This window comes from Cannabis sativa, chromosome 6 (genome assembly GCF_029168945.1).
Source record: "Cannabis sativa cultivar Pink pepper isolate KNU-18-1 chromosome 6, ASM2916894v1, whole genome shotgun sequence".
NCBI classification, from domain to species: Eukaryota; Viridiplantae; Streptophyta; class Magnoliopsida; order Rosales; family Cannabaceae; genus Cannabis; species Cannabis sativa.
The window spans coordinates 39,628,469-39,640,146 of record NC_083606.1 but is presented as its reverse complement, the minus strand read 5'-3'; positions in this window follow the sequence as shown (position 1 = coordinate 39,640,146).

Below are 11,678 nucleotides of genomic sequence, written 5' to 3'. Positions count from 1 at the left end.
AGATGTATTGCTGCCACTCATTTGAAATCATCCTGCGACACCACCCTCCGATGGGATTTCGGCGGGCGTTCACGTTGGGTGATTGAGGATGTTTGAAAGCCATCTTGACCGACTTCATTGTCAAAAGGATGGGGACACTCGTCTAAAATCATCCAGCGTCACAACCTTCAACTGGGTGGTTACGTTGGTTGATTGAGGATGTTTGAAAGCTGTCTGAACCGACTTCACTATCGGAGTGATGTATTGCCGACACTCATTTGAAATCATCCGGCGTCACCACCCTCTGATGTGATTTCGACAGGCGCTCACGTTGGGTGATTGAGGTGTTTAAAAGCCATTTTGACAGACTTCATTGCCAGACGTATGGGGGACACTCGTCTAAAATCATCCGGCGTCACAACCGTCAACTGGGTGATTACGTTAGTTGATTGAGGATGTTTGAAAGCTGTCGGAATCGACTTCGCTGTCGGAGTGATGTATTCTTGACACTCATTTGAAATCATCCGGTGTCACCACCCTCGGATGGGATTTCGGCGGGCATTCACGTTGTGTGATTGAGGATGTTTGAAAGCCATCTTGACCGACTTCATTGTCAGAAGGATGGGGGACACTCGTCTAAAATAATGCGGTGTCACAACCATCAACTGGGTGGTTACGTTGGTTAATTGAGGATGTTTGAAAGCTGTCCGAACCGACTTCACTCTCGGAGTGATGTATTGCTGACACTCATTTGAAATCATCCAGTGTCACCACCCTCCGATGGGATTTCGGCGGGCGTTCACGTTGGGTGATGAAGGATGTTTGAGAGCCATCTTGATCGACGTCATTGTCCAAAGGATGGGGGACACTCGTCTAAAATCATCCGTCGTCACAACCATCAACTGGGTGGTTATGTTGGTTGATTGAGGATGTTTGAAAGCTGTCCCAACCGACTTCACTGTCGGAGTGATGTGTAGCTGACACTTATTTGAAATCATCCGGCGTCACAACACTCAACTGGGAGGTTACGTTAGTTTATTGAGGATGTTTGAAAGTTGTCCGAACCAACTTCATTATTGGAGTGATATATTGCCGACACTCATTTGAAATCATCCGGCGTCACCACCCTCTGATGTGATTTCGACGGGCACTCGCGTTGGGTGATTGCGGTGTTTAAAAGCCATTTTGACAGACTTCATTACCAGACGTATGGCGGACACTCGTCTAAAATCATCCGTCGTCACAACCGTCAACTGGGTGATTACGTTAGTTGATTGAGGATGTTTGAAAGCTGTCGGAATCGACTTCGCTGTCGGAGTGATGTATTGCTGACACTCATTTGAAATCATTCGGTGTCACCACCCTCGGATGGGATTTCGACGGGCATTCACGTTGGGTGATTGAGGATGTTTGAAAGCCATCTTGACCTACTTCATTGTCAGAAGGATGGGGGACACTCGTCTAAAATAATGCGGTGTCACAACCATCAACTCGGTGGTTACGTTGGTTGACTGAGGAAGTTTGAAAGCTCTCCGAACCGACTTCATTCTCAGAGTGATGTATTGCTGACACTCATTTGAAATCATCCAGTGTCGCCACCCTCCGATGGGATTTCGGCGGGCGTTCACGTTGGGTGATTAAGGATGTTTGAAAGCCATCTTGATCGACTTCATTGTCCGAGGATGGGGGACACTCGTCTAAAATCATCCATCGTCACAACCATCAACTGGGTGGTTATGTTGGTTTATTGAGGATGTTTGAAAACTGTCCGAACTGACTTCACTGTCGGAGTGATGTGTAGCTGACACTCATTTGTAATCATCCGGCGTCACAACACTCAACTGGGAGGTTACGTTTGTTTATTGAGGATGTTTGAAAGTTGTGCGAACCAACTTCATTATTGGAGTGATGTATTGCTGACACTCATTTGAAATCATCCGGCTTCACCACCCTACGATGTGATTTCGATAGGCGCTCACGTTGGGTGATTGAGGATGTTTGAAAGCCCTCTTGATCAATTTCATTGTCAGAAGGATAGAAGACAATCATCTAAAATCATGCGTCGTCACAACCATAAACTGGGTGGTTACGTCTGTTGATTCAGGATGTTTGAAAGTTGTCCGAACTGACTTCACTGTCGGAGTGATGTACTGCCGACAGTCATTTGAAATCATCCGGCGTCACCACCTTTCGATGCGATTTTGGCGGGCGTTCAAGTTGGGTGATTGAGGATATTTGAAAGCCATCTTGACCGACTTCATTGTCAGAAGGATGGGGGACACTCGTTTAAAATCATGCGGCGTCACAACCATCAACTTCGTGGTTACGTTGGTTGATTGAGGATGTTTCAAAAGCTGTCCGAACCGACTTCACTGTCGGGGTGATGTATTGCCGACACTCATTTGAAATCATCCGGTGTCACCACCATTCGATGGGATTTCGGCAGGCGTTCACTTTTGGTGATTGAGGATATTTGAAAGCCATCTTGACCGGCTTCATTATCAGAAGGATGGGGGACACTCGTCTAAAATCATCCGTCGTCACAACCATCAACTGGGTGGTTACGTTGGTTGATTGAGGATGTTTGAAAGCTGTCCGAACAGACTTCACTGTCGGAGTGATGTATTGCCGACACTCATTTGAAATCATCCCGCATCACCAACCTCAGATGGGATGTCGGCGGGCGTTCACGGTTGGTGATTAAGGTGTTTAAAAGCCATCTTGACAGACTTCATTGCCAGACGGATGGGGGACACTCGTCTAAAATCATGCGGCGTGACAACCGTCAGCTGGGTGGTTACGTTGGTTGATTGAGGATGTTTTAAAGCTGTATGAACCGACTTCACTATCGGAGTGATGTATTGCCGACACTCATTTGAAATCATCTGGCGTCACCACCTTCTGATGTGATTTCGACGGTCGCTCACGTTGGGTGATTGAGGTGTTTAAAAGCCATTTTGACAGACTTCGTTGCCAGACGTATGGGGGACACTCGTCTAAAATCATCCGGCGTCACAACCGTCAACTGGGTCATTACGTTAGTTGATTGAGGATGTTTGAAAGCTGTCGGAATTGACTTCGCTGTCGGAGTGATGTATTGCTGACACTCATTTGAAATCATCCGGTGTCACCACCCTCGGATGGGATTTCGGCGGGCATTCACGTTGGGTGATTGAGGATGTTTGAAAGCCATCTTGACCGACTTCATTGTCAGAAGGATGGGGGACACTCTTCTAAAATAATGCGGTGTCACAACCATCAACTGGGTGGTTACATTGGTTGATTGAGGATGTTTGAAAGCTGTCCGAACCGACTTCACTCTCGGAGTGATGTATTGTTGACACTCATTTGAAATCATCTAGTGTCACCACCCTCCGATGGGATTTCGGCGGGCATTCACGTTGGGTGATAGAGGATGTTTGAAAGCCATCTTGACCGACTTCATTGTCAGAAGGATGGGGGACACTCGTCTAAAATCATCCATCGTTACAACCATCAACTGGGTGGTTATGTTGGTTGATTGAGGATGTTTGAAAGCTATCCGAACCGACTTCACTGTCAGAGTGATGTGTAGCTGACACTCATTTGAAATCATCCGGCATCAAAACACTCCACTTGGAGGTTACGTTAGTTGATTGAGGATGTTTGAAAGCTGTCGGAATCGACTTCGCTGTCGGAGTGATGTATTGCTGACACTCATTTGAAATCATCCGGTGTCACCACCCTCGGATGGGATTTCGACGGGCATTCACGTTGGGTAATTGAGGATGTTTGAAAGCCATCTTGACCGACTTCATTGTCAGAAGGATGGGGGACACTCGTCTAAAATCATCCGGCGTGACAACCGTCAGCTGGGTGGTTACGTTGGTTGATTGAGGATGTTTTAAAGCTGTATGAACCGACTTCACTGTCGAAGTGATGTATTGCCGATTGTCATTTGAAATCATCCGGCGTCACCACCTCTCGATGCGATTTCGACGAGCATTCACGTTGGGTGATTGAGGTGTTTGAAAGCCATCTTGACAGACTTCATTGCCAGACGGATGGGGGACACTCGTCTAAAATCATTCGGCGTCACAACCGTCAACTCGGTGGTTACGTTGGTTGATTGAGGATGTTTGAAAGCTGTCCGAACCGACTTCACTGTTGGAAAGATGTATTGTTGCCACTCATTTGAAATCATCCTGCGACACCACCCTCCGATGGGATTTCGGCGGGCGTTCACGTTGGGTGATTGAGGATGTTTGAAAGCCATCTTGACCGACTTCATTGTCAAAAGGATGGGGACACTCGTCTAAAATCATCCAGCGTCACAACCTTCAACTGGGTGGTTACGTTGGTTGATTGAGGATGTTTAAAAGTTGTCTGAACCGACTTCACTATCGGAGTGATGTATTGCCGACACTCATTTGAAATCATCCGGCGTCACCACCCTCTGATGTGATTTCGACAGGCGCTCACGTTGGGTGATTGAGGTGTTTAAAAGCCATTTTGACAGACTTCATTGCCAGACGTATGGGGGACACTCGTCTAAAATCATCCGGCGTCACAACCGTCAACTGGGTGATTACGTTAGTTGATTGAGGATGTTTGAAAGCTGTCGGAATCGACTTCGCTGTCAGAGTGATGTATTCTTGACACTCATTTGAAATCATCCGGTGTCACCACCCTCGGATGGGATTTCGGCGGGCATTCACGTTGTGTGATTGACGATGTTTGAAAGCCATCTTGACCGACTTCATTGTCAGAAGGATGGTGGACACTCGTCTAAAATAATGGGGTGTCACAACCATCAACTGGGTGGTTACGTTGGTTAATTGAGGATGTTTGAAAGCTGCCCGAACCGACTTCACTCTCGGAGTGATGTATTGCTGACACTCATTTGAAATCATCCAGTGTCACCACCCTCCGATGGGATTTCGGCGGGCGTTCACGTTGGGTGATGAAGGATGTTTCAGAGCCATCTTGATCGACGTCATTGTCCAAAGGATGGGGGACACTCGTCTAAAATCATCCGTCGTCACAACCATCAACTGGGTGGTTATGTTGGTTGATTGAGGATGTTTGAAAGCTGTCCGAACCGACTTCACCGTCGGAGTGATGTGTAGCTGACACTCATTTGAAATCATCCGGCGTCACAACACTCAACTGGGAGGTTACGTTAGTTTATTGAGGATGTTTGAAAGTTGTCCGAACCAACTTCATTATTGGAGTGATGTATTGCCGACACTCATTTGAAATCATCCGGCGTCACCACCCTCTGATGTGATTTCGACGGGCACTCGCGTTGGGTGATTGAGGTGTTTAAAAGCCATTTTGACAGACTTCATTACCAGACGTATGGCGGACACTCGTCTAAAATCATCCGTCGTCACAACCGTCAACTGGGTGATTACGTTAGTTGATTGAGGATGTTTGAAAGCTGTCGGAATCGACTTCGCTGTCGGAGTGATGTGTTGCTGACACTCATTTGAAATCATTCGGTGTCACCACCCTCGGATGGGATTTCGACGGGCATTCACGTTGGGTGATTGAGGATGTTTGAAAGCCATCTTGACCGACTTCATTGTCAGAAGGATGGGGGACACTCGTCTAAAATAATGCGGTGTCAAACCATCAACTCGGTGGTTACGTTGGTTGACTGAGGAAGTTTGAAAGCTCTCCGAACCGACTTCACTCTCAGAGTGATGTATTGCTGACACTCATTTGAAATCATCCAGTGTCGCCACCCTCCGATGGGATTTCGGCGGGCGTTCACGTTGGGTGATTAAGGATGTTTGAAAGCCATCTTGATCGACTTCATTGTCCGAAGGATGGGGGACACTCGTCTAAAATCATCCATCGTCACAACCATCAACTGGGTGGTTATGTTGGTTTATTGAGGATGTTTGAAAACTGTCCGAACTGACTTCACTGTCGGAGTGATGTGTAGCTGACACTCATTTGTAATCATCCGGCGTCACAACACTCAACTGGGAGGTTACGTTGGTTTATTGAGGATGTTTGAAAGTTGTCTGAACCAACTTCATTATTGGAGTGATGTATTGCTGACACTCATTTGAAATCATCCGGCTTCACCACCCTACGATGTGATTTCGATAGGCGCTCACGTTGGGTGATTGAGGATGTTTGAAAGCCCTCTTGATCGATTTCATTGTCAGAAGGATAGAAGACAATCATCTAAAATCATGCGTCGTCACAACCATAAACTGGGTGGTTACGTCTGTTGATTCAGGATGTTTGAAAGTTGTCCGAACTGACTTCACTGTCGGAGTGATGTACTGCCGACAGTGATTTGAAATCATCCGGCATCACCACCTTTCGATGCGATTTTGGCGGGCGTTCATGTTGGGTGATTGAGGATATTTGAAAGCCATCTTGACCGACTTCATTGTCAGAAGGATGGGGGACACTCGTTTAAAATCATGCGGCGTCACAACCATCAACTTCGTGGTTACGTTGGTTGATTGAGGATTTTTCAAAAGCTGTCCGAACCGACTTCACTGTCGGGGTGATGTATTGCCGACACTCATTTGAAATCATCCGGTGTCACCACCATTCGATGGGATTTCGGCAGGCGTTCACTTTTGGTGATTGAGGATATTTGAAAGCCATCTTGATCGACTTCATTATCAGAAGGATGGGGGACACTCGTTTAAATCATCCGTCGTCACAACCATCAACTGGGTGGTTACGTTGGTTGATTGAGGATGTTTGAAAGCTGTCCGAACAGAGTTCACTGTCGGAGTGATGTATTGCCGACACTCATTTGAAATCATCCGGCATCACCAACCTCAGATGGGATGTCGGCGGGCATTCACGGTTGGTGATTAAGGTGTTTAAAAGCCATCTTGACAGAGTTCATTGCCAGACGGATGGGGGACACTCGTCTAAAATCATCCGGCGTGACAACCGTCAGCTGGGTGGTTACGTTGGTTGATTGAGGATGTTTTAAAGCTGTATGAACCGACTTCACTATCGGAGTGATGTATTGCCGACACTCATTTGAAATCATCTGGCGTCACCACCTTCTGATGTGATTTCGACGGTCGCTCACGTTGGGTGATTGAGGTGTTTAAAAGCCATTTTGACAGACTTCGTTGCCAGACGTATGGGGGACACTCGTCTAAAATCATCCGGCGTCACAACCGTCAACTGGGTGATTACGTTAGTTGATTGAGGATGTTTGAAAGCTGTCGGAATCGACTTCGCTGTCGGAGTGATGTATTGCTGACACTCATTTGAAATCATCCGGTGTCACCACCCTCGGATGGGATTTCGGCGGGCATTCACGTTGGGTGATTGAGGATGTTTGAAAGCCATCTTGACCGACTTCATTGTCAGAAGGATGGGGGACACTCGTCTAAAATAATGCGGTGTCACAACCATCAACTGGGTGGTTACGTTGGTTGATTGAGGATGTTTGAAAGCTGTCCGAACCGACTTTACTCTCGGAGTGATGTATTGTTGACACTCATTTGAAATCATCCAGTGTCACCACCCTCCGATGGGATTTCGGCAGGCGTTAATGTTGGGTGATGAAGGATGTTTGAAAGCCATCTTGATCGACTTCATTGTCCGAAGGATGGGGGACACTCGTCTAAAATCATCCGTCGTCACAACCATCAACTGGGTGGTTATGTTGGTTGATTGAGGATGTTTGAAAGCTGTCCGAACCGACTTCACTGTCGGAGTGATGTGTAGCTGACACTCATTTGAAATCATCCGGCGTCACAACACTCAACTGGGAGGTTACGTTAGTTTATTGAGGATGTTTGAAAGTTGTCCGAACCAACTTCATTATTGGAGTGATGTATTGCCGACACTCATTTGAAATCATCCGGCGTCACCACCCTCTGATGTGATTTCGACGGGCGCTCACGTTGGGTGATTGAGGTGTTTAAAAGCCATTTAGACAGACTTCCTTGCCAGACGTATGGGGGACACTCGTCTAAAATCATCCGGCGTCACAACCGTCAACTGGGTGATAACGTTAGTTGATTGAGGATGTTTGAAAGCTGTCGGAATCGACTTCGCTGTCGGAGTGATGTATTGCTGACACTCATTTGAAATCATCCGGTGTCACCACCCTCGGATGGGATTTCGACGGGCATTCACGTTGGGTAATTGAGGATGTTTGAAAGCCATCTTGACCGACTTCATTGTCAGAAGGATGGGGGACACTCGTCTAAAATAATGCGGTGTCACAACCATCAACTCGGTGGTTACGTTGGTTGATTGAGGATGTTTGAAAGCTGTCCGAACCGACTTCACTCTCGGAGTGATGTATTGCTGACACTCATTTGATGTCATCCAGTGTCACCACCCTCCGATGGGATTTCGGCATGCGTTCACGTTGGGTGATTAAGGATGTTTGAAAGCCATCTTGATCGACTTCATTGTCCGAAGGATGGGGGACACTCGTCTAAAATCATCCGTCGTCACAACCATCAACTGGGTGGTTATGTTGGTTGATTGAGGATGTTTGAAAGCTGTCCGAACCGACTTCACTGTCGGAGTGATGTGTAGCTGACACTCATTTGAAATCATCCGGCGTCACAACACTCAACTGGGAGGTTACGTTAGTTTATTGAGGATGTTTGAAAGTTGTCCGAACCAACTTCATTATTGGAGTGATGTATTGCCGACACTCATTTGAAATCATCCGGCGTCACCACCCTCTGATGTGATTTCGACGGGCGCTCACGTTGGGTGATTGAGGTGTTTAAAAGCCATTTTGACAGTCTTCATTGCCAGACGTATGGGGGACACTCGTCTAAAATCATCCGGCGTCACAACCGTCAACTGGGTGATAACGTTAGTTGATTGAGGATGTTTGAAAGCTGTCGGAATCGACTTCGCTGTCGGAGTGATGTATTGCTGACACTCATTTGAAATCATCCGGTGTCACCACCCTCGGATGGGATTTCGACGGGCATTCACGTTGGGTAATTGAGGATGTTTGAAAGCCATCTTGACCGACTTCATTGTCAGAAGGATGGGGGACACTCGTCTAAAATCATGCGGCGTCACAACCATCAACTTCGTGGTTACGTTGGTTGATTGAGGATGTTTCAAAAGCTATCCGAACCGACTTCACTGTCGGGGTGATGTATTGCCGACACTCATTTGAAGTCATCCGGCGTCACCACCCTCCGATGAGATTTCGGCGTTCGTTCACTTTGAGTGATTAAGGATGTTTGAAAGCCATCTTGATCGACTTCATTGTCCGAAGGATGGGGGACACTCGTCTAAAATCATCCGTCGAAACAACCATCAACTGGGTGGTTATGTTGGTTGATTGAGGATGTTTGAAAGCTGTCGGAATCGACTTCGCTGTCTGAGTGATGTATTGCTGACACCCATTTGAAATCATCCGGTGTCACCACCCTCGGATGGGATTTCGACGGGCATTCACGTTGGGTAATTGAGTATGTTTGAAAGCCATCTTGACCGACTTCATTGTCAGAAGGATGGGGGACACTCGTCTTAAATAATGCGGTGTCACAACCATCAACTCGGTGGTTACGTTGGTTGATTGAGGATGTTTGAAAGCTGTCTGAACCGACTTCACTCTCGGAGTGATGTATTGCTGACACTCATTTGATATCATCCAGTGTCACCACCCTCCGATGGGATTTCGGCATGCGTTCACGTTGGGTGATTAAGGATGTTTGAAAGCCATCTTGATCGACTTCATTGTCCGAAGGATGGGGGATACTCGTCTAAAATCATCCGTCGTCACAACCATCAACTGGGTGGTTATGTTGGTTGATTGAGGATGTTTGAAAGCTGTCCGAACCGACTTCACTGTCGGAGTGATGTGTAGCTGACACTCATTTGAAATCATCCGGCGTCACAACACTCAACTGGGAGGTTACGTTGGTTTATTGAAGATGTTTGAAAGTTGTCCGAACCAACTTCATTGTTGGAGTCATGTATTGCTGACACTCATTTGAAATCATCCGGCGTCACCACCCTACGATGTGATTTCGATAGGCGCTCACGTTGGGTGATTGAGGATGTTTGAAAGCCCTCTTGATCGATTTCATTGTCAGAAGCATAGAAGACACTCGTCTAAAATCATGCGTCGTCACAACCATAAACTGGGTGGTTACGTCTGTTGATTCAGGATGTTTGAAAGTTGTCCGAACTGACTTCACTGTCGGAGTGATGTACTGCCGACAGTCATTTGAAATCATCCAGCGTCACCACCTTTCGAAGCGATTTCGGCGGGCGTTCATGTTTGGTGATTGAGGATGTTTGAAAGCCATCTTGACCGACTTCATTGTCAGAAGGATGGGGGACACTCGTCTAAAATCATGCGGCGTCACAACCATCAACTTCGTGGTTACGTTGGTTGATTGAGGATGTTTCAAAAGCTATCCGAACCGACTTCACTGTCGGGGTGATGTATTGCCGACACTCATTTGAAGTCATCCGGCGTCACCACCCTCCGATGGGATTTCGGCCTTCGTTCACTTTGAGTGATTAAGGATGTTTGAAAGCCATCTTGATCGACTTCATTGTCCGAAGGATGGGGGACACTCGTCTAAAATCATCCGTCGAAACAACCATCAACTGGGTGGTTATGTTGGTTGATTGAGGATGTTTGAAAGCTGTCCGAACCGACTTCACTGTCGGAGTGATGTGTAGCTGACACTCATTTGAAATTATCCAGCGTCACAACACTCAACTGGGAGGTGAAGTTAGTTTATTGAGGATGTTTGAAAGTTGTCCGAACCAACTTCATTATTGGAGTGATGTATTGCCGACACTCATTTGAAATCATCCGGCGTCACCACCCTCTGATGTGATTTCGACGGGCGCTCACGTTGGGTGATTGAGGTGTTTAAAAGCCATTTTGACAGACTTCATTGCCAGACGTATGGGGGACACTCGTCTAAAATCATCCGGCGTCACAACCGTCAACTGGGTGATAACGTTAGTTGATTGAGGATGTTTGATAGCTGTCGGCATCGACTTCGCTGTCGGAGTGATGTATTGCTGACACTCATTTGAAATCATCCGGTGTCACCACCCTCGGATGGGATTTCGACGGGCATTCACGTTGGGTAATTGAGGATGTTTGAAAGCCATCTTGACCGACTTCATTGTCAGAAGGATGGGGGACACTCGTCTAAAATAATGCGGTGTCACAACCATCAACTCGGTGGTTACGTTGGTTGATTGAGGATGTTTGAAAGCTGTTCGAACCGACTTCACTCTCGGAGTGATGTATTGCTGACACTCATTTGATATCATCCAGTGTCACCACCCTCCGATGGGATTTCGGCATGCGTTCACGTTGGGTGATTAAGGATGTTTGAAAGCCATCTTGATCGACTTCATTGTCCGAAGGATGGGGGACACTCGTCTAAAATCATCCGTCCACACAACCATCAACTGGGTGGTTATGTTTGTTTGTTGAGGATGTTTGAAAGCTGTCCGAACCGACTTCACTGTCGGAGTGATGTGTAGCTGACACTCATTTGAAATCATCCGACGTCACAACACTCAACTGGGAGGTTACGTTGGTTTATTGAGGATGTTTGAAAGTTGTCCGAACCAACTTCATTGTTGGAGTCGTGTATTGCTGACACTCATTTGAAATCATCCGGCGTCACCACCCTACGATGTGATTTCGATAGGCGCTCACGTTGGGTGATTGAGGATGTTTGAAAGCCCTCTTGATCGAT